This window comes from Amblyraja radiata, chromosome 20 (assembly GCF_010909765.2).
Source record: "Amblyraja radiata isolate CabotCenter1 chromosome 20, sAmbRad1.1.pri, whole genome shotgun sequence".
Lineage (NCBI taxonomy): Eukaryota > Metazoa > Chordata > Chondrichthyes > Rajiformes > Rajidae > Amblyraja > Amblyraja radiata.
This window is the reverse complement of record NC_045975.1, coordinates 10,929,041-10,956,640: the sequence shown is the minus strand read 5'-3', so window position 1 is coordinate 10,956,640 and position 27,600 is coordinate 10,929,041. Positions and strand designations below refer to the sequence as shown.

Sequence of the window (27,600 nt, the reverse complement as noted above, 5' to 3'; positions counted from 1 at the left end):
TGTGTTGGCATCCCAGTATCTAAGGGGGAGCAAAAGTGAATTTAACTGGACGATCATCTTTCGTCATTAATAACTGCTGCAGACATTTTAGCAAAGCCTAAGAACTTTTTTTAGGAAGGGACTAGCACTTGGAAGAAGTGGCTGGTTTTATATTAGTTTAGTTTAGTTTAGAGGTTTAGTGTCGAGATACTGTGCAGAAACAGGCCCTTCGGCCCACCGAGTCCGCGCTGACCTTCGATCCTTGCACACTACACTATCCTGCACACACTTGGGACAATTTACAATTATACCAAAGCCAATTAATCTACAAACCTGTACGTCTTTGGAGTGTGGGAGAATACCGGAGATCCAGGAGAAACCCCGTGCAGGTCACGGGGAGAACGTACAAACTCCGTACAGACAGCACCCGTAGTCAGGATTGCAGGTGGGTATCCGGCGCTGTAAGGCAGCTACTCTACCGCTGTGCCGCCCCAATCATCAAAGATATCTGCAATCCTTCAAGAGTGGTCTACTGTTCATCACTAAATGTTATTGGCCCAACCCTGTTGACCATGTCTTCAGCTGCCAAGCCCCAATTCCCTCTCCACCCTTGTTTGGCTCTCTATTTCTCATTCAACCGTTCAGAAGTTGCTTGAAACCTACCTTACTGATCCAGTTTTTGGTTATTTACTTTAATTAGCGTCTTGAAGCATGGAAACAGTCCATCCAGCCCACCAAGTCTGCGCCAACCACCACTCCCCTCTATGACACAATCTGCACTGAACCCTCTTTATTCTTCCGACATTTTCATCAACTCTCCCCAGATTCTACTGCTCACTTCCAACACTAGGGTCATTTTACAAGGTCCAATTAACCTACCAGCTTGCAGGTTTAAGTATCGCCTGCAGAATTTTAGACTTTCCTTTCGACTTTAGAGATACAGTGTGAAAACAGGCCCTTTGCTGACCAGTGATCACCCCGTACACTAGCGCTATCCTACACACGAGAAACAATTTGCTATTTTACCTAAGCCGATTAACCTACAAACCTGTACATTTTTGGAGTGTGGGAGGAAACTGGAGCACCCGGAGAAAACCCACACGGTCATGGGGACAACGTATAAAAACTGTACAGACAGCATTCGTAATCAGGATTGAACCCGGGTCTCTGTCAGTGTTGGGCTGCAACTCTACTACTGCGTCACCGTGTGGGCACAAATATTTTGATTGAAAACATTACTTGTGAAACATTACATTACCATTAAACACACTACACAATTATGTTGTTAACTAAGAGTGGAGAAGACCAGGGTCTGTGAACTGGATGGATCCTGGCACTATTGATACATTTTACTATGTGTAGGAAGGAACTGCAGATGCTGGTTTATACCAAAGATAGACACAAAATGCTGGAGTAATTCAGCGGGTCTGGCAGCATCTCTGGAGAAAAGGAATAGTGATGTTTCATGTCTGAAGAAGGGTCTCGACCTGAAACATCACCTATTCCGTTTATCCAGAGATGCTGCCTGACCCGCTGAGTTACTCCAGCATTTCGCATTTATATTCGAGATTCGACTCTGTTAGATAAGTGCAGGTAAAATTAGCTACTTTGATCTGATCCTTTGAGGGATCAACAGTGATAGAGTAACGGAGCAAACACCAAGGAAGGAGGCTATTTTTAATTTGATATTGTGCTATGAGACAGGATTAATTAATGATCTCAGAGTAAAGGATCCTTCGAAGGGAGTGGCTGAGCTTCAGATTCAGTTTGCAGATGAGAAACCTGGTTCTGAAGTTAGTGTCCCAAGTTTAAATGAAGACAATTACAATGGTATGAGGTCAGAGGTGGTGAAAGTGAACTGGGATAATAGATTAAAAGGGTAACATGGTAGATTAGCAATGAGATATTTCATAAAAGGTAGACAAAAATGCTGGGGAAACTCAGCGGGTGCAGCAGCATCTATGGAGCAAAGGAGATAGGCAACGTTTAGGGCCGAAACCCTTCTTCAGACTCTTCAGATATTCAGATATTTCATAAATCCCAGTACATTCAAGAACGCTCCAGTGAGAAAGAACGGCTCTGCAAGAAGTGTGTATCGTTCGTGGCTAAGGAAGGGAAGGATGTTATCAATTTGAAAGAAAACTTTGCAAAGAGGTAAACCAGAGGATTAACTCAATTTTGCAGACTTGAAAAAGATGAGAAAAAGAGTGTGAATATGGAGTACATAAAAAGGAAGTGGACAGCTAAGGTGAATGTTGGTCCCTGTAAAGGGTGACGCAGTGCGATTAACAATGAAAATAGAGAACTGGCAATAATTATTTTGAACTGATCTTCATGGTGTTTTGTTTCTAATTTTGGAGATACAGCGTGGAATCATGCCCTTCAACCCATCGAGTCGATGCCAACCAGCAATCTCCTCCACACTAGCTCTCTGTTATGCCAGTTTTGCATCTATGCACCAGGGGCAATTTACAGAATCCAATTAACCTACAAACCTGTGTGTGTCGACCATGATGCAAGGCTAAACTAATCTCATCTGCCTGCACATGATCTAAGGAAACGTGATTTCTCCAGAGATGCTGCCTGACTGGCTGAGTTACTCCAGCACTTTGTGTCTACCTTCAGTATGAACCGGCATCTGCAGTTCCTTCCTCTTTACACTTTAGGTTTGGAGTCACATGCAGACAAAGATTAGTTTTTCTTTCCTCAAGTATTGTTACAAATAGTCATGGAATCAACTCGTCCAGGCTAACCAAGATGCCACATCTAGACTAGTCCCATTTGCATGCCAATGATCCATATCCCTCTCAGCTTACCCATGAACCTGTCCAACAATCTTTGAAATGCTATTGTTGCACCTGCCTCAACGACCTCCTCTGACAGCTCGTTCTACATGCCCATGATTTTTATTTCAGACTTATTTAATTTAAGGGTGGCGCAGTGGCGCAGCGGTAGAATTGTTGCCTTACAGTGTTGGCTTCGATCCGGACTACGAGTGCTGTCTGTTCAGAGTTTGTACATTCTCCCCGTGACCTGCGAGGGTTTTCCCCGGGTACTCCGGTTTCCTTCCCACTCTTTTCGGCAACTGCCGGCATCATTGACTGGTGTATCAGGTCACCAAAGAAATTTGCGGCGTGATGACGTATGACGCGCGGTGTTTTTTCAAGTGTCGCAACATTTTTTTTGTCGCAGCTGGATTTTGAAATGTTCAAAATCTTTTGGCAACACTGATATGACGCCAGCAGTCGCCGAAAAGAAATCGCCAAGGGGACAGGCCCTTAAGACGTACAGGTTTGTAGGCTAATTGGCTTAGGTTTAAAATGGTTAATTGTCCCAAATGTGCAGGATAGTGGTAGAGTAAGGGGATCGATTGTCAGTGCGAACTCGGTAGGCCGAAGGGCCTGTTTCTCTAAACTAACCTAAACTTGAATTTATATTCCCCAGTTGCTTGGATTCGATTCATGTCCCTGGATTGGAAGGCATGTCCTCCTGTTACCAAGTCCTTGTGATTCTGTATCCATGGGGAGTTGGTTAATAGTACATCCTGAAAGCTTAAAAGGCTTAAATGTTTTATATATTCCATGGGATTATGAATACACAATGTCTGTGGGCAATAACTCTGTCTTGTTTTAGATTGGACACGTCACTGTTACTTAGAGACAAGATCAGCAATGTTATACCTATCTATTTAAGTATCTTACATCTGCCCACATTTAGAATAAACTTTAAATATTTCATGCTGCAATTGGACATAGTGGAGACAGTCTATTATAAATATGAATAGTGGAATGCAATGCAAATATTAAAGAAAAAGGATAGCATGTGCAATTTATAACAGGGATAGAATTACAGCTCTGCTCCCCAACTTGTTTAAATAATTAGTTACGGTATCTCGCGGGAAGGGCTAGATCTAGTTCCCACCAGCTCCCTTTCTACTTGACTGATATTCATAAGTTCGTACGGTATAGGTGCAGAATTAGGATATTCGGCCCATCAAGGCATGGCTGATCTACCTTTCCCCCTCAACTCCATTCTCCTGCCTTCTTCCCATAACCCCCGACACCCGTATTATTCAAGAATCTATCTATCTCTGTCTTAAAAATATCCATTGACTTCGCCTCCACAGCCTTCTGAGGCAATGAAATCAACAGATTCAACACTCTCTGAATAAATACATTCCTCCTCCTCATCTCCTCCCTAAAGGAACATCCTTTAATTCTGAGGCTCCTTTAATTCTATCCTTTAATGGCTTTTCACCATTCGGTAAGTTTCAATGAGGTTCCCCATCACCCTTCTAAACTTCGACGAGTAGAGGCCCAGAGCCATCAAACGCTCATCTTATGTTGACCCACTCATTCCTGGGGTCATTCTCGTAAACCTCCTCTGCAGCTTCTCCAGCGGCAGCACATCCTTCCTCAGATATGGGGCCCTGGTCGGTGGGGGCGCTGCAAGACGGCTGCCCTGCCAGCAGCGTGTTGGTCATTTCTACTTTTTTTGTGTTTTTAGTACGTCCAAATGTTTGTTTTAATGTCTCTCGGTGTGTCTTGTGTGGGGGGTGGTGAGGCAGAACAGGAAAACAACTAGATAAGACACGTAATGCTGGAGTAACTCAGCGGGACAGGCAGCATCTCTTGAGAGAAGTAATGGGTGACATTTCGGTTCGAAACCCTTCCCCAAAATTCGGCCCGAAACGTCACCCATTCATTCCCCCCCCAGAGATGCTGCCTATCCCGCTGAGTTGCACGACTATTTTGTGTCTATCTTTGATGTGAATCAGCATCTGCAGTTCCTTCCTACACAGGAAAACAATTAAGTTTGGTATTATTCATTTTTCAATTCTCGACTTGCGAGTTGAAATCTACAAAGAAAAAGTTAATGTTTGCAAGTAACCGTGTGGGAGTGTGTGTGTGTGTGTGTGTGTGTGTGTGTGTGTGTGTGTGTGTGTGTGTGTGTGTGTGTGTGTGTGTGTGTGTGCGTGTGTGCGTGCGTGCGTGCGTGCGTGTGTGCGTGTGCGCATATGTATGCGCGCACGGACGTGTGCCTGTGTGTGCGTCTGTTTGTTTGTGTGCGCGTATGTGTGCAGATTAGATGTTCAAATTAATCAAATTAATAATCAGCGGGATCTTGCATATACGAGTGGAACAGTGACTCCAAGCCCATGTTCATTACGTAAGTATTTGGAGATGTTTCTAAGCAACCCAAATCACTATCCAAATGCAGCCGTCATTATCTTCTGACAGCTGTTTTGCAACCTGTGTGCGTCATTCATCTTCAAACTTCCCCTGCAAAATAGTACAGACTGACTATTTTAACTTTGTGGTACCCACTGACAAAGACAGCGACAAGATCAATCTTAAAATTGGTTTCATTCTTTGTATTTTAAACATCTTCTGGTAAGCCCATTAGAATAGCAAATGTTCGATTTCTGTGCAGTTCCAGGCTGCTTTGCAATTTACTCAGGTTACACATCACCCTGGGAACAGTGCAGCAAACAAGCAAACAACTTTCTGTAAAGTACAAAGTGAATTTACAGAAAACTCTGCTTTAAGTGTCGAATAGGTCAGGAGGACACATTATTGGCAACAATGCTGAATACAAGATTCAACTGTCAAAGGCTTTTGATACTCAGAAAGCATAATAGGATACGTTTCCATCTCTCCAGCGTTCGGAACTTTGGAAGTCTACAGTGAACGAATAAAAGAACAGAGATCCGCTGGTCTAAACGAGCTGAATGATTGCCAGTGCTACGTGATTTGTATGGGCCTCTCTTCTCTCGTCCACTTTTTTCCCCCGCACGCCCCTGCAATCAGTCTGAAGAAGGGTCCAGACCCAAAACGTCACCTATTTATTTTTTCCAGAGATGCTGCCTAACCCGCTGAGTTACTCCACCAATTTGTGTCTATCTTTGGTATAAAGCAGCATCTGTCGTTTCTTGGTATTACTGCTGTTTGCAGCTCAGCCAGTCTTGATTTCCACAAGAGTGTGCCGAAAGGTGAACATCCAAGATGAATGCCCAATCCCCAGCTAGACTGGTGCTGGAACACCCACTTGCGAGGAAAAGGGTCCAGATGCACTTTGCAGCCTGCCTTTCACCTTCATGCTGTGAAGGATGGGCATAAAAGCAGCAAACCCACACATGTGTACAGGGCTGCTGGCTCCGCAGAGAAGCTTCACCATCAGTCTGAAGAAGGATCATGACGCCAAACATCACCTGCCCATTTCCTTCCACAGATCCTGCCTGATCCGCTGAGTTCCTCCAGCATTTTTTTCCAGCATCTGCAGTCTCGTGTGTCTCCACTTTAATTTACTGTAATTTTTTTAAACTGTTTACTAGTATTTTAATTTTACTTTAATTGATGTTCTAACTTCTCGAATACTTAGGAGTCAGTCAGCGCAAAAACAGGCCCATCAGTCCAGCTCATCAGTGCCAACCAAGATGCTCTATTCCAAGCCAGTCCCATTTGACCATGTTTGGCCCATATCACTCTCAACCTTTCCTGTCCATGATAAATGTATTTTAATAATTTCTAAATGCTTCTCCAATATGGAAATCATAAATTCCTGAGAGCAACCAGGGTCTGGTTGACAAAAGTCCGATCTGCCTTGCAGGAGACCTCAGGGGTTCGATGGATCAACTCTACATGTTCACCTGGCCTAGGAAAGTGGGTGGTGAATCCAGGCTCACAATGATCCACTCTATTAAGTTCATTTCCACCCTCTATTGCACTGTGGGTTGTCCAGGGTAATCTGAGCAGATCTCCCATCAGAATTATTTTAACAAATGCTGACTCGGGTTCCTACCTTAGCCCCCTTGTGGGGTGGATCTGCTGCGATCCAGGATGAGAGAGGATTTGAGACATTTGCAAGTAACCTTAAAGCATGTTGTTTCTGCAGTGCTTCTGAAAGAGATGTCCCACTTAGTCAACTGTCCCAGTATTACTATTGTGGGTCGGAGGGCCTGTTCCTGTGCTATATTGTTCTACTTCCAACGTTCAGTGCTGGAAGGATGCTGCCAGAGAGGAAGTGGTTGAGGCAGGTACAAGAACAATGTTTAAAATATATTTGCACAGGTGCATGAATAGGAAAGGTGTAGAGAGATATGGGCCAAATAAGATTAGTTTAGAGGGGGCATCTTGGTCAGCATGAACAAAATGGGTCCAAGGGGCTGTTTAGGTGCTGTATGCCTCTTCCTCAGGTCCCACTGTTGCTGAAAGGTATTCTAATTTTGCCTGAGGATTCACAGGATCAGTTCCAATACGCCTCCAGCCGTGGCATCCACACCACGATTCAGGGTGAAGACATTTTTCGTAATTTTTTTCTTTAGTCAGTTAAATCTATGAATTCTGCTGTGGGGAACAGTTCTTCACAGTCACAAATCCTCATAGGGTGGTGGGTAAAAGGAAAGAGCTGCCGGAGGTGATAGTTGAGGCAGGTACAATAACACATTTAAAAGACATTCGGATGGATACATGGATAAGAAAAGTTTAGAGGGATATAGTCCAAACGTGGATTAGCATACGTGGGGCATCTCGGTCGGCATGGGCAAGTTGGGACAAAGGGCTGTTTTTGTGCGGTATGACATTGTCACTCAGCAATTTGAGGTGCGTGGGCAGTTTCCTGTTGAGTCTGTGTCTGGAAGCAAGCAGAACATGACTAGCCGGCAGGCCGCTGTGTATCAACAGGCCGACCAAGACCCTTTATAAGGTCATAAGTGGTAGGAGAAGAATTAGGCCATTCGGCACATCATGTCTACTCCGCCATTCAATCATGCCTGATCTATCTCTCCCTCCTCACCCCATTCTCCTGCCTTCTCCCCATAACCCGACACTCGCATTAAGCAAGAATCTATCTATCTCTACCTTAAAAATATCCATTGACTTCTGTGATGCAACCAATTCCACAGATTCACCACCCTCAGACTAAAGAAATTCCTTCTCATCTCCTTCCTAAAGGAACATCCTTTAATTCTGAGGCTATGATCTCTAGTCCTAAACTCTCCCATTAATGGAAACATCCTCTCCACATCCACACTATCCAAGCTTTTCACTATTCAGTATGTTTCAATGAGGTCCCTCTCATTCTTCTAGAGAGTGCAGGCCCAGTGCTGTCAAACGCTCTTTGCTGTCTGTGCAACGGTAGCATTGTGGTGCAGTAGTAGAGTTGCTGCCTTACAGCGCCAGAGATCCAGGTTTGATCCTGACCACCGGTGTTGTCTGTACAGATAATTCCATTATGATCCCTCAGACATTCAAGATCAGTCCGCATATCACATTCTAGCATTTACAGCCTGGAAAGTGGAGATTCAATCCATGCTAGTTTCTGTACCTTTCGAACATCTCCCCATCTCACATCATCTAATTACATGAACATATCCTTCTCTCCCTGGATCTGCTTCGATATGCCCAGCGCCAGAACAGGTCAACAACAGCAGATACTATTGCACTGGTTCCTCAGTCTGCTCTGGACCACCTGGATAACAGGAACACATATGTCTGGCTGCATTGCAGTGAATACCGCTCGGCACATTTTTGCACACAGAGGGTGGTGGGCATACGGAACAAGAGGACGTAGTTGAGGCAGGTAAAATAACATTTAAAGGGCATTTGGACAGGTACATAGATAGGAAAGGTTTACAGCGATATGGGCCAAATGTGGGTAGGCGGGACCAGTGTAGATGGGACATCTTCATCGGAAAGGGCAAGTAGGGGCGAAAGGCATGTCTCCGTGTTGTCTGGCTCTTTGACCATCATCCCCTCCAAACGCAAAGACCTGGTGCACCTCAAGGCTGCATGCTTAGCCCCCGGCTTTACACACGAGTCCGGCAGAGTCAGTGCTGCACTTAATTTCTCAGAATAGCCGGACAACCCTAGCTGCAGTCAAAACCATTGCAATCTAGTGTTCTGATAAAGATTCTGTGAAAATACTGCTAAGTAGCTCAGTAAAACCAGCTGCAAATTTATTCCACTGGTTTAATCTGGGAGCCTGAGACTTTATTCATTTTCATCAGCCGGGCCAGGAACTTCATGAAATTCCTTCGGGGAATTGCCAAAATTATTTACTATGAAAGTCATGGAAACTTAGCTCCTTTCCATAAACTGATCTGAAGCAGAAAAAAGGTTACAATGCTTTCAGTCCAATTACTCTTTGCTATACTACTCCCATCAGAGATATACTATAAAACATAGTATAATGTAAGCAAATAATTCTAAGAGCTTTTTTTATTTGTGGCTGGTACTACCTTAGCAGGAGTGATGGTTGGATGCAAGGAGTCATAGAAGGATACAGTGCAAAATAGGCCCTTCAGCCCAACTCGTCTATGCCGACCATCTACGGGGAAGAGTGACGTTAGGCAGAGCCATAGTGATGGGAGACTCCATCGTCAGAGGTGCCGACAGGAGATTCTTCGGAAGCAGGACGTGTCTTGAGAGCAGTCAGGGTTACTGTCGAAGAAGTACTGAAGGTACTGTCGTGTTTGAAGGTAGAAGGTAGACAAATCTCCAGGGCCTGATCAGATATATCCGAGGACATTGCGGGAAACTAGAGAGGAAATTGCGGGAGCCCTGGTTGAAATTTACGAGTCGTTCTTAAATACAGGTTCCGGTGCTGGAAGACTGGAGGGTGGCAAATGTTGCGCCTCTTTTCAAGAAGGGCTGCAGGGAAAATGCTGGGAACTATAGGCCGGTGAGCTTGACATCTGTCGTTGGTAAGGTACTGGAGAGTATTCTGAGGGATAGGATTTACAGGCATTTGGATGGGCAAGGGCCGATTAGGGATAGTCAGCATGGCTTTGTACATGGGAGGTCATGTCCCACAAATCTTTTTATTTATTTTTTATTTTTTTATTAATTTTATTAGAAGTTAATACAATACTACAATACAGTGGTACCTAATTTTAGGTGCCAACTATGTCATAACGTAATACATTCTATGTACAACCTCTAGTTTTATGTTTTTGAAAAGGAAGTAAGAAAGACAGGAAAAAAAAAAAAGAGAGAAGAAAAAGAGGAAAAATAGATAATAGAAAATAGAAAAACGTGAAGTGTGTATATAAGAAAAGAAAGAGTAGAAAGTCTCACAAATCTAATTGATGTTTTTCAAGACGTGACCAAAAAGGTTGATGAGGGCAGAGTTGTAGATGTTGTGTACATGGACTTCGGTAAGGCATTCAACAAGGTTAGGATTCAGGAAGGTTAGATCTCATGGGATCCAAGGAAAGATAGCTGAATGGATAGCAAATTGGCTCCATGGAAGGAAGCAGAGGGTGATGGTGGAAGGTTGCTTCTCAGACTGGATGCCTGTGACTCGTGGCGTGCCTCAGGGTTCAGTGCTGAGCCCATTACTGTTTGTCATCTACATCAATGATTTGGATGAGAACATACAGGACAAGATTAGCAAGTATGCTGATGATACAAAAGTTAGTGGTTTTGCAGATAGTGAAGGTGATAGTGAAGATGGTTGTGAACAATTGCAGCAGGATCTGGATCGATTGGCCAGGTGGGCAGAGGAATGGTTGATGGAATTTAATACAGAAAAGTGTGAGTGGTGCATTTTGGGACATCAAGCAAGGGCAGGACCTACACAGTAGATGGTAGGCCTCTGTGTAGTGTTGTAGAGCAGAGGGATTTAGGAGTGTAGGTGCATGGTTCCTTGAAGGTCGAGTCGCAGGTAGATAAGGTGCGGCACTTTGGCCTTCATCAGTCAGAGTATTGAGTATAGAAGTTGGGAGGTCATGTTGCAGTTGTATAAGACGTCAGTGAGACCGCATTTAGAATATTGTGTTCAGTTCTGGGCATCATGTTATAGGAAAGATATTGTCAAGCTTGAAAGGGTTCAGAAAAGATTTACAAGGATGTTGCCAGGACTAGAGGGTATGAGCTATATGGAGATGTTTAGGCTGGGTCTCTATTCCATGGAACGCAGGAGGATGGAGGGAGATCGTATAGAGGTGTACAAAATCATGAGAGGAATAGATCGGGTAGATGCACTGAGCCTTTTACCCAGAGTAGGGGAATCGAGGACCAGAGGACATATGCTCAAGGTGAAGAGGAAAAGATTTAATAGGAATCCGAGGGGTAACTTTTTCACACAAAGGGTGATGGGTGTATGGAACAAGCAGCCAGAGGAGGTAGTTGAGGCTGGGACTATCACATTGTTTAAGAAACAGTTAGACAGGTACATGGACCAAGCGCAGGCAAGTGGGACTAGTGTAGCTGGACATTGTTGGCCGGTGTGGGCGAGTTGGACCAAAGAGCCTGTTTCCACACTGTATCATTCTATGACTATAATGTCCCATCTTAGCTGGTCCAATTAGCTCGCATTGACCCATATCCTTCTGAGCCCGAGTAACTCAAGTTCTACATGATCCACCACCTCATTAAATAACGTACTGTACCACGCCACATCACTCTGATGGGACCTTACTGATTTGCCACAGATTAGATCGGCAAGTTCAGAACTATATTTGTATCTGCAGGTCATCTCACTTCCCACCACACATGCACCCCGGCACACTTGCGCACACAGTGGAAACAATTGTAAACCTATACACAACTATGTTTTTTTGCAGCTGCAACATTTGCACCACAGGACCTCAATGATACCAAGCACACAGAAATCAAGCATGGAGCATAGTGCGTGGGGACTTGCGTCATGCGCATGCACGTGGCCGTATGTAGGTTCACACACACCTTGTCAAGCAGGGACTGCGGTCAACTCTTTTTTCTGCTGCTGCCGATGGATTGCTCTTTCTCAAAATTGAAAACAGCTGCACTGTGTGTACTTCTGCAGGTGTTTCCAAGTTGATGACATTTGTTTCAATAAAATTCAAACAATGGCAAAAACAGAGGTAATTCTGATAGCGCTGCAAGATCAAAGATAAGAAAAGAAAAGGGCAAATTACTGGAAATCTTTCCCGGGCAGCAACTATTGAAAGATGTTTTCATTATTGTCTGAAGAAGGGTCCTGACCCGAAAGGTCACTGTTCTCCAGAGATGCTGCCTGACCCGCTGGGTTACTCCTGAATTTGGTGTCTTTCTTGGGGAAATCAGCATCTGCAGTTCAATGTTACAGCATTGATCGATACTTTATTATCACATGACATGTCACAGTAAAATTCTTTGCAAACATAAAGTATGCAAAGAGTGGCTATGTATAAGGTGTTGATAAAGTTACAAAGTAGTCCACAATGGTCCCTCTTTGTATGTGGCGGCCCTCCCATGCCGCCGAGTCCCGCTTTGTTCTCTCGGCGGCACTCCCACGGCAGCTCCCTCTTCATTCGCAGCGGTCTCCCACGCCGGTCCCTCTTCGTTCGCGGCGGTCCCCCACGCTGGTCCCTCTTTATTCTCTCGGCGGCGCATCCTCGATCGACCTCCGACATCCACCCACGATCTCCTCGTGCTGCCTCGTCTGCCGAGTACTTCCAGCATGTCTCTGCTTTTATTTCAGACTACCATCATCTGCAGGTTTTTGCTTTTCGACAAATTTGATCATAGATATCAGATTCCAAAGGTTGCTATGTTATTGAAATGCAAACAAAAATCTATCATTACCCAGCCCTTTTCTGTCAGTCTCTCCACTCAGTTGCACAGGTGAGCAACAGGTAGAAACCAAAACAACAGGTTTGCTTTCTACCTGTAGCCCTCAATAGCCATGTTATTTAATAGCTTTGTTCATGTAACAGAAATACAAAATATTTTGGTGTTTGGTGTTGATGAGTAAGCAGGCTGTGATTTCATTTCCAACAAACCGTGGGATACTAATGTACTAATATTGATTGCATCAAACTCCTGACAATTCAACCATTTCAGAAATAATCCCACTGCTGCCATATTTTGTCTCTTTATAACACTAAACAAAACAATCCTGCACTATGGTAATCTTTTCTGCAAATTCGGCAGTTTAGCCTCTGGTACATGTGCTGTGCCTCAACAAGAATGATCCCATTTTGTTCCCCATTAGTTTTCTCCGAGCCCTATATATAAACCTTTTCACTCAATTATTTCCGGGTTACTTTGGGGGACCAGGCCTTCCGTGTGACAGGGACCCACCGGGTCCCACTTGGTCTAGTTTCAACAAAAGCCTTTAGCAACTTCCAAATGAAGCCTTTTCCCAGGATGGAAATATGAAACACTAGAGGGCAGCGAGATGGGAGGTGGTCATCTCTCACCTCAGCTGAGAGGCTCCCATCTTGCCCGGCACATCTCCATTAAACTTTTCCCCTTCCACCTTCAAGTGAGATGGTGGAGGCAGAAATGTCTCTGGCATTTAAGAGACATCTGGATAGGCACATGGATATGCAGGGAATGGAGGGATACGGAACATGTGCCAAGCAGATGAGTATGTCTTTGCACAGATATTGTGGGCCAAAGGGCCTATTGCTCTGCTATACTGCCCTATGTTTTAACATCTTTCAAGCAATACACTTAATATTATGGAGTGAAAATAATTCTTGTTTCTAGCGTATTTGCTGTTTACTTCAACTCTGCCTACATGGGTTACTGAGCCCTCCAGCTGTTGAAATTAATCTCCCCACTCTTAATGCACAGGTCGGCACGGTGGCGCAGCGGTAGAGTTGCTGCCTTACAGTGCCAGAGACTCGGGTTTGATCCTGACTACTGGTGCTGTCTGCATGGAGCTTGTACATTCTCCGTGTGACTGCGTGGGATTTCTCCAGTATCCTTCCACACTCCAGACGTAATAGTTTGTAGGTTGATTGGCTTTGGTTAAATTGTAAATTGTTCCTAGTGTGTAGAATAGTGCTAGAATACGGGGTGATCGCTGGTCGGTGCAGATCGATGGGCCGTAGGGCCTGTTTCCATGCTGTCATTCTAAAGTAAAGTCTAAAGACCCCATCCATGGACTTTCAGAACATGCAGCCTTGATGTTTCAAGTCAGTGGCTTACAACAGGATTACGGACATGAGCAATTCATCTCACTCTCAGAGATACCTCATTGTCTGAAACATGTGCCAGCGTGCAAGTTTATTCCTGCTTTACATCTTATTCACTCACATGTCAGACACCCAAAAATAAGTTCATACATCTGGAATGAAGCAGGCAGCGTGATAAGACACAAGATACTGCAGATGATGGAATCTGGAGCAAAAAATAAACTGCTTTAAAAACTCAGCGATCACCAGGTTTCTCCAGCAGTTTATTTTTCGCTCAACATAGAAACATAGAAACATAGAAATTAGGTGCAGGAGTAGGCCATTCGGCCCTTCGAGCCTGCACCGCCATTCAATATGATCATGGCTGATCATCCAACTCAGTATCCCGTACCTGCCTTCTCTCCATACCCTCTGATCCCCTTAGCCACAAGGGCCACATCTAACTCCCTCTTAAATATAGCCAATGAACTGGCCTCGACTACCCTCTGTGGCAGGGAGTTCCAGAGATTCACCACTCTCTGTGTGAAAAAAGTTCTTCTCATCTCGGTTTTAAAGGATTTCCCCCTTATCCTTAAGCTGTGACCCCTTGTCCTGGACTTCCCCAACATCGGGAGCAATCTTCCTGCATCTAACCTGTCCAACCCCTTAAGAATTTTGTAAGTTTCTATAAGATCCCCTCTCAATCTCCTAAATTCTAGAGAGTATAAACCAAGTCTATCCAGTCTTTCTTCATAAGACAGTCCTGACATCCCAGGAATCAGTCTGGTGAACCTTCTCTGCACTCCCTCTATGGCAATAATGTCCTTCCTCAGATTTGGAGACCAAAACTGTACGCAATACAAGGTTTTTTTATGTGTGGAGGGTCATAATGGAACATGGGTCTGTGGTGAGGTGGTGATAGCTCGCAGTCTGGCTAAATTCAGTGACTGCCAAGCACTGATTGGAGTGCGACAGATATTGAACACAATATGTGATAATAGAGTCTGCCCCATTGCACTTATACAGCAGGAAAACAGGCACTTTGATCCAAGTCCTTTATACCCAACTAAGCTACTCCTATTTGCCTGTGTTTGACCTATATCCGTCCTCAACTTTTCTTATCCATGTGGAGGCTGGATCTGCGGGGATATTTAATGAAGAGGAAGATGTTTCTGGTAATATCAGGGAATCGATGGCAATAGGGAATTGGCACAGAAGAGGAGTTGGGGCCTAGGTATGATCATACTGAATGACAGGGGCTGAACAGAGAAGTAGGCTTTTCAGTGCACTATGCGCATGGGTGTGCATGCATTAACTCTCCAGTCTAACCACTTCCAACACTGGATCCCTCGCCCTGCAGCTTCCAGCCTATTCGAATACAGGTAGAGTTAAAGAACACCCCAACAGGCCTTTTGGCCCAACCTGTCCATGATAACCAGGAGGCCTATCCAAGCTAGTCCCATTTACCCACGCTTGACCTATAATCATCAAAACCTTTCCTATCCATGTACCAGTCAAAATGTCCTTTCACTGTTGCTATTCTACCTGCCTCAATCACTTCCTCTCATTCCCTATAGCCACCACCATCTGCGTGAAAAAAATGCCCTTCAGGGCATTAAATCTTGGAACTCCAGTGCATGGGTTTATAATAGTTAACCAAAAATGGGAGATATTGGTTGGGGAAGTGTTAAATATCAGAAGAAAGAACCATGCTTAGATTATAATTTCAAGGGTTAGAGTCTAAATTAACTATGATGGACAAAAGTACTGGAGAAAGTCAGCGGGTGAGGCAGCATCTATGGAGCGAAGGAAATAGGCAATGTTTTGGGCCGAAACCCTTCTTCAGACATAATGTTTTAGTTTTGGAGGTGTAACATGGAAACAGGCCCTTCGGCCCACCAAGTCCATGCCAACCTGCACACCAGTTCTATGTTATCCAACTTTCACATCCTACGCACTAGGGACAATTTACAGAAGCCAATTAACCTGCACGTCTTCGGACTGTGGGAGGAAATCAGAGCATTCATTAAAAAATCCAGGCGGTCACAGGGAGAATGTACAAACTCCGTAGACACAGCACCCATGGTCAGGATCAAACCCGTGTCTCTGACTCTGTGAGGCACCAGCTCTACCGCTATGCCACCCTCACAGTGTAATAATGAAAGAAAAAAGACACAAAGTGCTGGAGTAACTCAGTGGGTCAGGCAGCATCTCTAGAGAACATGGATAGGTGGCGTTTTGGATCTGGACCCTCCCTCATATCGACTGGCTTACAAACTACTGGACATTGCTGGGCATGAGACTTGTATCTCTCACACACACACACAAAACAAATTACACACAGGCTCTATTTAGAACATGCTGACATTGAGCAGGTCAATGACCTGATGTGGTATTTACTTCTGGCTTCTTTCACCTCTCCAGCCAGCCTCTCTCACCATCTATAGTAGTAAACTAGCAAGGGCACACTCTCGTTGCCCCACACCATCCTCTCACTGCGACTATTTTAAGCTGCCTCGTTGTCTTCCAGCAATTCCCTTCAACGAGCTGCTCCTGCTAGTAAGAAAATTCAACGTTTGCAGCACTCAACTAGCCAGAGGATGGGAACAGAGCTCCTCTTCCTGTTTACATCCCGCATAATCCAGTGTGCCTTGACAGCAGGAAAAAAACACTCCATTTTTCAGCAGGAAAATAATGGAAAATTACGGCAACACACAGGGGGCCGGACGGAGACAAGCTCTGCACAAGAGTCTGCTCCGTAAATTCCTCAAATACTTCAAAAAATATCTGTACTTATTTGGTAAAATAAGAGGCATGGATTTGAAGGGAGGTTGTTTTTGTCCTTCTGGCTGTCTGAGTGTAAAGAGGAGACCATGTTCACCCTTGAACAGAGTGTACTTTCACATGTCATTGTGCTTGATGCAAGTCAGTTTAATAAATGTTGAAAACTTTAACCACATTATACTGAGGATTTATCTGCCATTAAAACCAGTTCCAACACAGGACCGCTCCGAGTATCTACACTGTTTTGTTCCTCACTGCCCAAAAGCACAAGAAGTGAGGCGTTCCCCTCATGACCTACCACTCTATAAATCAATGGGATCAACCTGGAATGCACAATCCCCTCAGTGCAGAGTCAAAGATTACACAGGATCTGTAAAGCTGTAATATTATTGAAGTCATTTTGTTAGAAAGTTCACTTTGTCAGAAAGGGATGGGCTGGTGTTGAGCCCTGGCAGTTCTTTGGGTAACGATCACAATGGGAGAACACAGACTCTTTCACAGATTGGGAAAGTAAGTGGGCGATGTGGTATACGCATGGTTCTTTGTAACTCCGCTGAGTTACTCCAGCACTTTGTGTCTTTTTTGTTACCTCGGCGTGTCTGGCAGGGCATTCAGCAACTCACAAACTATAAGGGCAAGGGGGGGCCGATCATCTGCAGCAGTAACAACTCGCTAGCTGAGGAGCTCAACCATTTTTTCGCCCGGTTTGAGCTGAATGAGGCAGAGCCTGCACCTGCAGCCGCACCCAGCACTGACAACCCGCCACTCGCTGTGAGTACGGAGGACGTCAGAAGAACACTCCGCAGGGTCAACCCCAGGAAGGCTGCTGGCCCAGATGGCATCCCAGGGAGAGTATTGCGGGACTGTGCAGACCAGTTGGCGGAGGTTTTTAGCAAAATCTTTAACCTCTCTCTGTTAACGTGCACTGTCCCTAAATGCTTTAAGACTGCTACCATCGTACCTGTACCCAAAAAAACATTCATTACTAACTTGAATGACTATAGACCTGTTGCTCTCACTTCGACCGTGATGAAATGTTTTGAACGGCTGGTCCTGGCCCACATTAAGTCCTCACTCCCACCCACCCTGGATCAGCATCAATTTGCGTATAGAGCTAATAAGTCAACGGAAGATGCCATCAACACAGCTCTACATTCTGCACTGGCACATCTGGAGCGTCCTGGCTCATATGTGCGGATGTTATTTGTAGATTTTAGTTCTGCATTTAATACTATCATCCCCAGCAGAATGGTGGACAAACTGTCTGATCTAGGTGTTAACGCAAACACATGTGGATGGATTAAGGACTTTTTAACAGACCGCCCACAGACTGTCAGGATGGGGTCCAATTACTCCCCAGTCCTGACGCTTAGCACAGGTGCGCCACAAGGATGTGTGCCGAGTCCAATCTTGTATACAATATACACTTACGACTGTATACCAACACACAGTACAAACAGGATCATCAAGTTTGCGGACGACACGACTGTGGTGGGACTGATAAACAACGATGACGAGTCTGCCTACAGGGATGAAGTCCAAAAACTGACCGTCTGGTGTACCAAAAACAATCTGGTACTAAACCCATCAAAGACAAAAGAACTTGTCGTTGACTTCAGGAGGAAGAGGCGAGAGGAACCTGCTCCCTTATACATCAAAGGAGACATGGTGGAGAGAGTCAACGACTTTAAGTTCCTGGGAATAAACATCTCCCAGGACCTCAAATGGCAAATGAACACCATCACTCTCTTGAAGAAGTCTCATCAGCGGCTGTATTTCCTGAGGTCTCTACGGAGAGCTAACGTCTCACAGCCGCTGCTGCTGTCCTTCTATCGATGCGCCGTGGAAAGTATCCTCACCTATGGAATCCTGGTGTGGTTTGCCAGCTGTACTGTGGCTGAGAGGAGGGCGCTGCAGGGAATTATAAAAACTGCACAGCGCATTACAAACGCTAACCTGCCCTCCTTGGATGACATATACAAGGCCCGATGCTTGCGCAGGGCCATAAATATCAAGAAGGACACATCCCACCCTGCCAACCACCTTTTTACTCTGCTACCCTCGGGGAGGCGACTCAGGTCTCTGCAGGCTCGCACCGGTAGACTAAAAAATAGTTTCTACCCATGTGCGGTAAAAGAGCTTAACTCCAATAGTGAACACTGGGAAGCAAGAAGTAACTTCGAGGAATACCGCTAAATTCTTTTAAAAATGTATCTATTATTTACTATTAACTGTACATATGTGTATTGGTTGTTGTGTTGTATTTCTTTTAACGGAGGAGAAGCAAATGGAATTTCGTTGCTCAGTTTTGTGCAATGACAATAAACATATTCTATTCTATTCTAAACCAGCACCTGCAGTTGCTTGTATCCAGGAATAGACAAGAGGTGAACGAGAAAAAGGAGACAGAATGGGAGGGAGACAAATGGAAGACTTCTGTACCAACCATTATTATTCTGTTACTGGTGCCTGTTTGTTTACCAATTCCATCAGAGATTTTAACAACTGGCGCAAGCATCTAAATTGGGTGTGCCATTCTTTGAAGAAGGTGCTGTTTTGGATTTTACTGCAATCATATGACTGCTAAAATGAGAGTCCCAGCACTGATTTATCTTTCAGGAAACATTACTCCAAAATCTTTTTTACCCCTTCAGAGACATTACTGGACATATAGGCATTTATTTCGTCCCTGAACTGAGAAGACTTTAAATAGTCCCTGAACTGAGAAGGCAGTTTAAGAAGCCAGTAGCACAAGTGGAAGATAGACATAAAAAGCTAGAGGAACTCAGCAGGTCAGACTGCATCTCTGGAGAAAAGGAATAGGATGTTTTGGGTCGAGACCCTTCTTCAGACAAGTGGGTTCAAAATCTATTTGGTAGTTTCATCAACACTATTGCAGACACCAGCTTATATTTATTTTCTGTGTTGAAAAGATTTCCTCCGATTAAAGAGATCCAGTGTTTTCCTAATCAGCAAAAGTTTAATTTAGTTTAGTTTAGAGATACAGAGCGGAAACAGGCCCTTCTCAGCCCATGCCGACCAGCGATCCCTGCACACTAACATTATTCTACACACACAAGGGACAATTTACAATTTTACCAAAGCCAATTAACCGACAAATCTGTACGTCTTTGGAATGTGGGAAGAAACCAGAGCACCCGGAGAAAACCCACACGGTCACAGAGCGAATGTACAAACTCCGTACAGATAGAACCTGTGGTCAGGATCGAACCTGGGTCTCTGGCGTTGTAAGGCAGCAACACTACCGCGACGCCATGACTGTTGTCAATGGTTCTGTGCTATTCACCAAATGATTCAAGACAGGCAGTCAGTTGAGTGGATAGTTGAAAAGCTTTGGGAACAATTCTAGGATTTAAAAGCAGGGGAAGAAGGAAGACATAACCCATCCCGTAAAATTAAGGATGGGGAGGTGAACTGATGCAAGCTCCATGTGGCCCACTGCCACTTCACCCACAAATTTCACCCAAAACATGGAGCTTGTATGCCTGAGAAAATTCCATTCTATAGGAGTTTGCTTTGATCGAGTAACTGAAAGGCCTTCTGAAGCATCCCTCTTGTGGGATGTACAAGAATATTAGGGGAAGTTTGTCAATTAAATGAAAGCTAATCGTAGACTCAAATCTGCTATTTCTGGAAATGATTTTCCGTGATGCTTGACGGTTCCAAGTGCCACTGGCAGCTTCCCGATAAATCCTTGATCAAGATCACAACTCAAGTAGCACACAGCTGATACCGTTTCCCAAGATCAAACTTGAACAAACACAAGTATTTTTGGATGACAGTTTCAAAACGGCTTTGTGAAGGCAATCCTGGGCTTAAGGAGGAGCTGTGAAGCACAAATCTCCCATTAGAGGTATAGCGAATCTGCCCCCAGTTACTAAATATGCTTTTAACTGATTAGCTAGCTGCTGGATTGATGCAAGCTCCCTGCAGACACAAGCCTCATACCACACTTAATGTGATTAAACTAAATCATACAAAGTCAAAATTCTGTCCATGAACTAAATGTTAAAGCAGTTGAGCACCTCTCGTTGCCTTTAATTCTAAAAGCCAAATACAACAGCTCCCATCAATTGTAGTAACTACAGCAAGCCCCAGTGAAGAAATGTTCTGCAATTCATCACGTTAACAATTCACAAGCCCGAACAACACCTAAGGTTCAATCCATCTCAATTATGGAGACAATGAGTTACAGTGTTTGGGGGAATTACAACTTGCTCTTTGTGCACAGGGTCCGTGAGAGATCCCTACTTCTGATGGCAACCCACAATCTGCTCTGGGTATAAGTCTGAGTGGAGGTAAAGTTGGGATGGGATCGCCAGTGAACAGTTAGAACCGACCTACATCCAGAATCTCTGGAAGAGCAATGAGTTTTGTAACAATGTTTGACTGCACTCGCAAAGGCAACAAAGAGGTGTGCAATGTGAGGTAGAAAGCAGAAAGATAAATTTACAGAATTATTGCCTTGCACTCCAAAAGTTTGAAAACAAAATGGCTGCAGTTCATATATAGCAATCCTTGACATGGTGCTTGCAAAGGTAGAATAAACCTAGACACTTGTGTAATGTGAGGTAGACAGCAGAAAGAACTATTGCAGAATTATTGCCTTGGACTGCAAAAAAGTTTGAAAACAAAATGGCAGCAGAGGCCTAAAATAGAAGGCTTCTTCCAGTGGAATCTTGAATTTGATATCACTGGCACCCTTTCTCAGACATGCTCGGTAAACATTGAACAGAATGAACAACATTGGTTTAATCTATATCAATTGTACAATTAAACTTCAATTAGTAATGTTTATATGTTGAATAAGTTATGTCAATGTGAGCTCTACTTTTAAATTCCTAACTTCCGAAGAGGTTGAAACATATGTGCAGGAAAGAACTGCAGATGCTGGTTTAAATCGAAGGTAGACACAAAATACTGGAGTAACTCAGCGGGTCAGGCAGCATATCTGGAGAGAAGGAATGGGTAATGTTTCGGGACCCGAGGTTAAAACATAACCTGATTGAGGGTTTGAAAATAATTGAGGGAAATGACTGCTTAGATCCTGTGATCTCTGACTCAATGATGAAGATAAATTGAATCCAATGTGTTACTCTGATAAAATGTGTAGAAAGGAACTGCAGGTGCTGGTTTAACATAGAAACATAGAAATTAGGTGCAGGAGTAGGCCATTCGGCCCTTCGAGCCTGCACCGCCATTCAATATGATCATGGCTGATCATCCAACTCAGTATCCCGTACCTGCTTTCTCTCCATACCCTCTGATCCCCTTAGCCACAAGGGCCACATCTAACTCCCTCTTAAATATAGCCAATGAACTGGCCTCGACTACCCTCTGTGGCAGGGAGTTCCAGAGATTCACCACTCTCTGTGTGAAAAAAGTTCTTCTCATCTCGGTTTTAAAGGATTTCCCCCTTATCCTTAAGCTGTGACCCCTTGTCCTGGACTTCCCCAACATCGGGAGCAATCTTCCTGCATCTAGCCTGTCCAACCCCTTAAGAATTTTGTAAGTTTCTATAAGATCCCCTCTCAATCTCCTAAATTCTAGAGAGTATAAACCAAGTCTATCCAGTCTTTCTTCATAAGACAGTCCTGACATCCCAGGAATCAGTCTGGTGAACCTTCTCTGCACTCCCTCTATGGCAATAATGTCCTTCCTCAGATTTGGAGACCAAAACTGTACGCAATACTCCAGGTGTGGTCTCACCAAGACCCTGTACAACTGCAGTAGAACCTCCCTGCTCCTATACTCAAATCCTTTTGCTATGAAAGCTAACATACCATTCGCTTTCTTCACTGCCTGCTGCACCTGCATGCCCACTTTCAATGACTGGTGTACCATGACACCCAGGTCTCGCTGCATCTCCCCTTTTCCTAGTCGGCCACCATTTAGATAATAGTCTGCTTTCCTGTTTTTGCCACCAAAATGGAGAACCTCACATTTATCCACATTATACTGCATCTGCCAAACATTTGCCCACTCACCCAGCCTATCCAAGTCACCTTGCAGTCTCCTAGCATCCTCCTCACAGCTAACACTGCCCCCCAGCTTAGTGTCATCCGCAAACTTGGAGATATTGCCTTCAATTCCCTCATCCAGATCATTAATATATATTGTAAATAGCTGGGGTCCCAGCACTGAGCCTTGCGGTACCCCACTAGTCACTGCCTGCCATTGTGAAAAGGACCCGTTTACTCCTACTCTTTGCTTAAACCGAAGATAGACACAAAATGCTGGAGTAATTCAGCGGGTCTGAAGAAAGGTCTTGACCCAAAACGTCACCTATTCCTTCTCTTGGGAAAAGGGTAAGTACAACGGGATCTGGGGGTCCTTGTTAATCATTCAATGAAAGTAAGCATGCAGGTACAGCAGACAGTGAAGAAAGCAAATGGGCATGTTGGCCTTCATAACAAGGAGTTGAGTATAGGAGCAAAGAGGTCCTTCTGCAGTTGTATAGGGCCCCAGTGAGACCACACCTGGAGTATTGTGTGCAGTTTTGGTGCCCTAATTTGAGGAAGGACATTCTTGCTATTGAGGGAGTGCAGCATTGGTTTACAAGGTTAATTTCCGGGATGGCGGGACTGTCATATGCTGAGAGAATGGAGCGGCTGGGCTTGTATACTCTGGAATTTAGAAGGATGAGAAGGGATCTTATTGAAACATATAAGATTATTAAAGGTTTGGACACGCTAGAGGCAGGAAACATGTTCCTGATGTTGGGGGTGTCCAGAACCAGGGGCCACAGTTTAAGAATAAGGGGTAAGCCATTTAGAACGGAGATGAGGAAACATTTTTTCACACAGAGAGTTGTGAGTCTGTGAAATTCTCTGCCTCAGAGGGCTGTTGAGGCCGGTTCTCTGGATACTTTCAAGAGAGAGCTTGATAGGGCTCTTAAAGATAGCGGAGTCAGGGGATATTGAATGGCGGTGCTGGCTCGAAGGGCCGAATGGCTTACTCCTGCACCTACTGTCTATTGTCCAGAGATGCTGCCTGACCCGCTGAGTTACTCCAGCATTTTGTGTCTACCCTGGGTTATTAATATGATGGATTGACTTTTCCTGAAAGGAATGCAAAAAATAAGCAGGCATTATCTAAGGCAGCTGAAAAATGAAACATGCTGACTGGAAGGGCACAGAAACTGAAGGGTGGCAGACAATTACTTTGCAGTGATACTAGATACAGGGAAATGAGAAGGATTTGGGATGGAGGAAAAGGAGCCACTCAAAAGGATCCATGCGCAAAATTCTACACTAGTGCATTGTGCAGCAGCAACAGAGTCCTTGCTAAACCAAGACTGCCCTATGCCGTTTCTAGTGGTAGTTAAAGGCTCTACATATCCCATTGTCCCGAAGCACAGAGAAGAGCTATCCCTGCTACTTTGGTCAATACTTTATCTTTAAATCGACATCGCTTAATGAAAAAGCTGTTATGATCAACACAAATTGTTTTTTTCAAATTAACTAACACATTCCTTGAATTGCAACAGTGATAATAATTCACCGGAGAACACTCTAGGAGTTTGTGAAAAGTACAATAGAAGTGCAAAATCATTTTCAAGAAAAACAGATCAAGCTAGATAGGTTGAAAAATCTAATGCCAAAGCTTCAAGCTCGATCAAAAGCCTTGAAAAATCCAAGTCCAAATCTCCTGCTCCCGATTAACGTTCAGAAACATCCTCTGACAAGTTGTCATTCACCAGTATTAATGTGAATGGCAGGCAAGGCGTGGGAGCACAGAAAAATTTCAGACGTTCGCTAACTTCATGTAAAAAAATGACTTAGGGATTTAAAGAGAGAATTGTTTTCTGTTTTACAGCACGTCTTGTGAAGAAGTTTGTTGTGAGTGCTGAAAGATAGTAGACACAGGTTTCCTACATTTTGGATGAGTTGCATTTCTAAAGGACTAAAGATGGTATAGAAAATAAAACATTGGTGCAAGAATACATAATTAGAAAAAAAAAGTCTATGCCAGTGAATCGGTGATCTGTAGTGATAGGAATAGTGGTGGGTTCCCAATGAGCCTGTGCTGGCTGACTGGTAGATCTACCCAACATATTTCCCTTGCCTTGGCAGTGGCTTTCCCCAAATAGACCTGCAATAATACCATGGCTCACTGATTTATCATCATGCTCTTTACGATCACAGTATACCCAGCTGACAGTGGAATAGATGCTAGCTGGGTGTCCACGATTCTTATGTTTTATTCCCTTTCTGCTCTTGATTCGTCTAAGGGCAACAATAGAAACAAGGAACTGCAGATGCTTGTTTACAAAAAAAAAGACAAATTGCTGGAGTAACTCAGTGGGTCAGGCAGCATCCATGGAGAGCATGGATAACTGACGTTTCAGGTTGGGACCCATCTTCAGAGTCTGAAGTGACTTTATAGAGGTTTATAAAAAGAGGCTTAGATAAAATGGAGAGTCACAGTCTCTTCTCCTAAGGAAAAAGGAGTAAGGGAAAACTTTAAAGCGGACCAGATGAGCAAGCTTTTCCAGACAGTGGCTGGTGGGTATATGCAATGACTGACCAGAAGAAAGTAGAAGTGAGTACAATTATAATATTTTTTTTAAGTTTGGACAGGTACATGGATCGAAAGGTTCAGAGAGATGTGGGTCACATGCAGACAAATGGGACTGGCTTAGATTGGCATCTAAATTATCCCTCGTGTGTAGGATAGTGCTAGTGTACAGGATGATCGTTGGTTGGCATGGACTCATGGGCTGAAAGGCCCCTTTCCACACTGTATCTGTAAAGTTTAAGGTGAAGTCTAAAAGGGGACCAAGAGGGACAAATTTTTCCTCAAAGAGGGTGGTGTATACACGGAACGGGCAACCAGAGGAAAGCGGTAGAAGTGGTTATAATTATACCATTTAAAAAACATTTGGGCAGGTTCATCAACAGGAAAGATTGAGAGCAAGTGGAGGCAGAAAGTGGAGACAGGTTGGGTCAAAGAGTTTGTTTCCGTGCTGTATAAGACTATGACTCTGAGTTACAAATTGTTCAGTTGTATGGCAACGGTTATTATTTATTTCTCAACACAGAGCAGACATATTAGCTTCAGTGGCTGTAATCCTCATTATACAAGATGGATAATTGATAGGTGAAGTGAGAGCACTGGATGAGTCACATGTCACTTGTATAATCTGATCTTCAAAAGGAAAGTTAATGCAGCCAGCAATCAATAAAACATGATTTGCATGTTCCAGAGCACCCCACCCCCCCCTCCCATGCAAAACTTAGACTTCAACTTGTGAATAATGAAACTAATATGGCCCTCGATATGAAAAAAAGGTCTGCTTTCTCTTCCATAGCTACGCTTGACATTACGCAAAACACAGGGAGATAGAATGATGGAAAATGTGCAGCAACTCTGTTAACTTTTCACATTGTCCAACCTTTCTGGCACCATCGGTGTATTTAAGTGAAAATTACAAAACTGAAGTGAACTATTGGATGACACCGTGGGCTTTTCTGATGGCGCAGCGGTAGAGTTGTGCCTTACAGCGAATGCAGCGCCGGACACCCGGGTTCGATCCCAACTACGGGTGCTGTCTATACGGAGTTTGTATGTTCTCCCCGTGACCTGCGTGCGTTTTCTTCAAGATCTTCGGTTTCCTCCCACACTCCAAAGACATACAGGTTTGTAGGTTAATTGGCTTGGTAAATGTAAAAATTGTCCCTAGTGGGTGTAGGATAGCGTTAATATGCGGGGATCGCTGGTCGGCGTGGACCCCGGTGGGCCTGTTTCCGCGCTGTATCTCTAAAACTAAAAACTAAAGTAAAAAGTGTGCAGTGTTGTATGAGCCATTCTAAGACAAGATATTAAACTAAAGCCCTGTCTGTCCTCTTGGACGAAAGAGAAAGATCCCTGTGTACCATGTCAAAGATGGGCAGGGGTTACCAGTGACCTCAGGCCCATCCAGTGCTGTTCCAGCCAATACTTATCCCTTAGACAATATTGTTAGAGACAGAATATTTGGCCATTGGCTCATCACTGTTTGTGGAGCTGAACAAAAAAGTGTAAAAATTAATCTTCATATTTGCAATGGAGCAACAATTGAGCAGGGACAATTGAGCAGCCAACTTTCTCCGTGCTCTTGTTTCATCATTAAATACCAATAAAGCCTAGCACGATATATAATTCACAATGAGCATTTATATAGAAGTTTTAATGCTGCAAAGCATCTCAACGTGATTCATGGACGTTTTAAAACAGAGTTTGATACCATGGGAATTTTAGGGCAAGTGATCAAAAGCTTGGAAATGGAAGGTTTTACAAAGGGCTGTAAATGTAGGGATTGATAGACAGAGGTTTATAGGGGATAGTTATAAAACTTTAGATCGAGATAGCTAAAGACTGGCAGCCATGGAAATTCAGGATGAAGACGTAACTGAGAGTTTGGAGACTCAAGGGGGTTGTAGATTTGATGGGGATAAAACTGAATGGGATAGGTAAAACCATGAAGGGATTTGAAAACAAGCATGAGGATTTTGAATCATTTACTCCGCATCCTCCAACATCCATCAGTTTGCATTAGTGTTTGGTAATAAACAGTAGCTTATGGCAAGAGGCAAAGTACTTCGGAAGCAAAGTGGGTTTCGAGACAATATCGGTTGATCACACCGGTAGATAAAATGACTGCTTCTCTAAATACAACCCTTTGACACTGAGGAATTGGCTGGCACAGGTGACAGTGTTGTGCAACTGTTTTCCAGGAAAACATTTTTTTAGCTTCTTCACCATAGCCAAAAACACTGAAAAGTACTGAAAGGAATCAGCAACTCCTGGAAAATGTCTCCAGGAAGTAGAAGCCTGCCCCTCTATCATGTAATGCTGCCGTTCAAAACTATATATCCCTCCACTTAATTGGAGAGGGGAAAAATGCTTTACCCCTGCCTTGCTGTCGTAACCCCAGAGAAATTAAGCAAACTCTAGATTAAATGGCT

At 44.0% G+C, this 27,600-nt stretch overlaps 1 protein-coding gene across 6 annotated transcripts in view; it reads right to left on the bottom strand.

The window, feature by feature from the left end:
* The window catches only part of hipk3 (homeodomain interacting protein kinase 3), a 155,967-nt gene that overhangs the window by 69,031 nt on the left and 59,336 nt on the right, over positions 1–27,600 (bottom strand). The window lies entirely within an intron of this gene.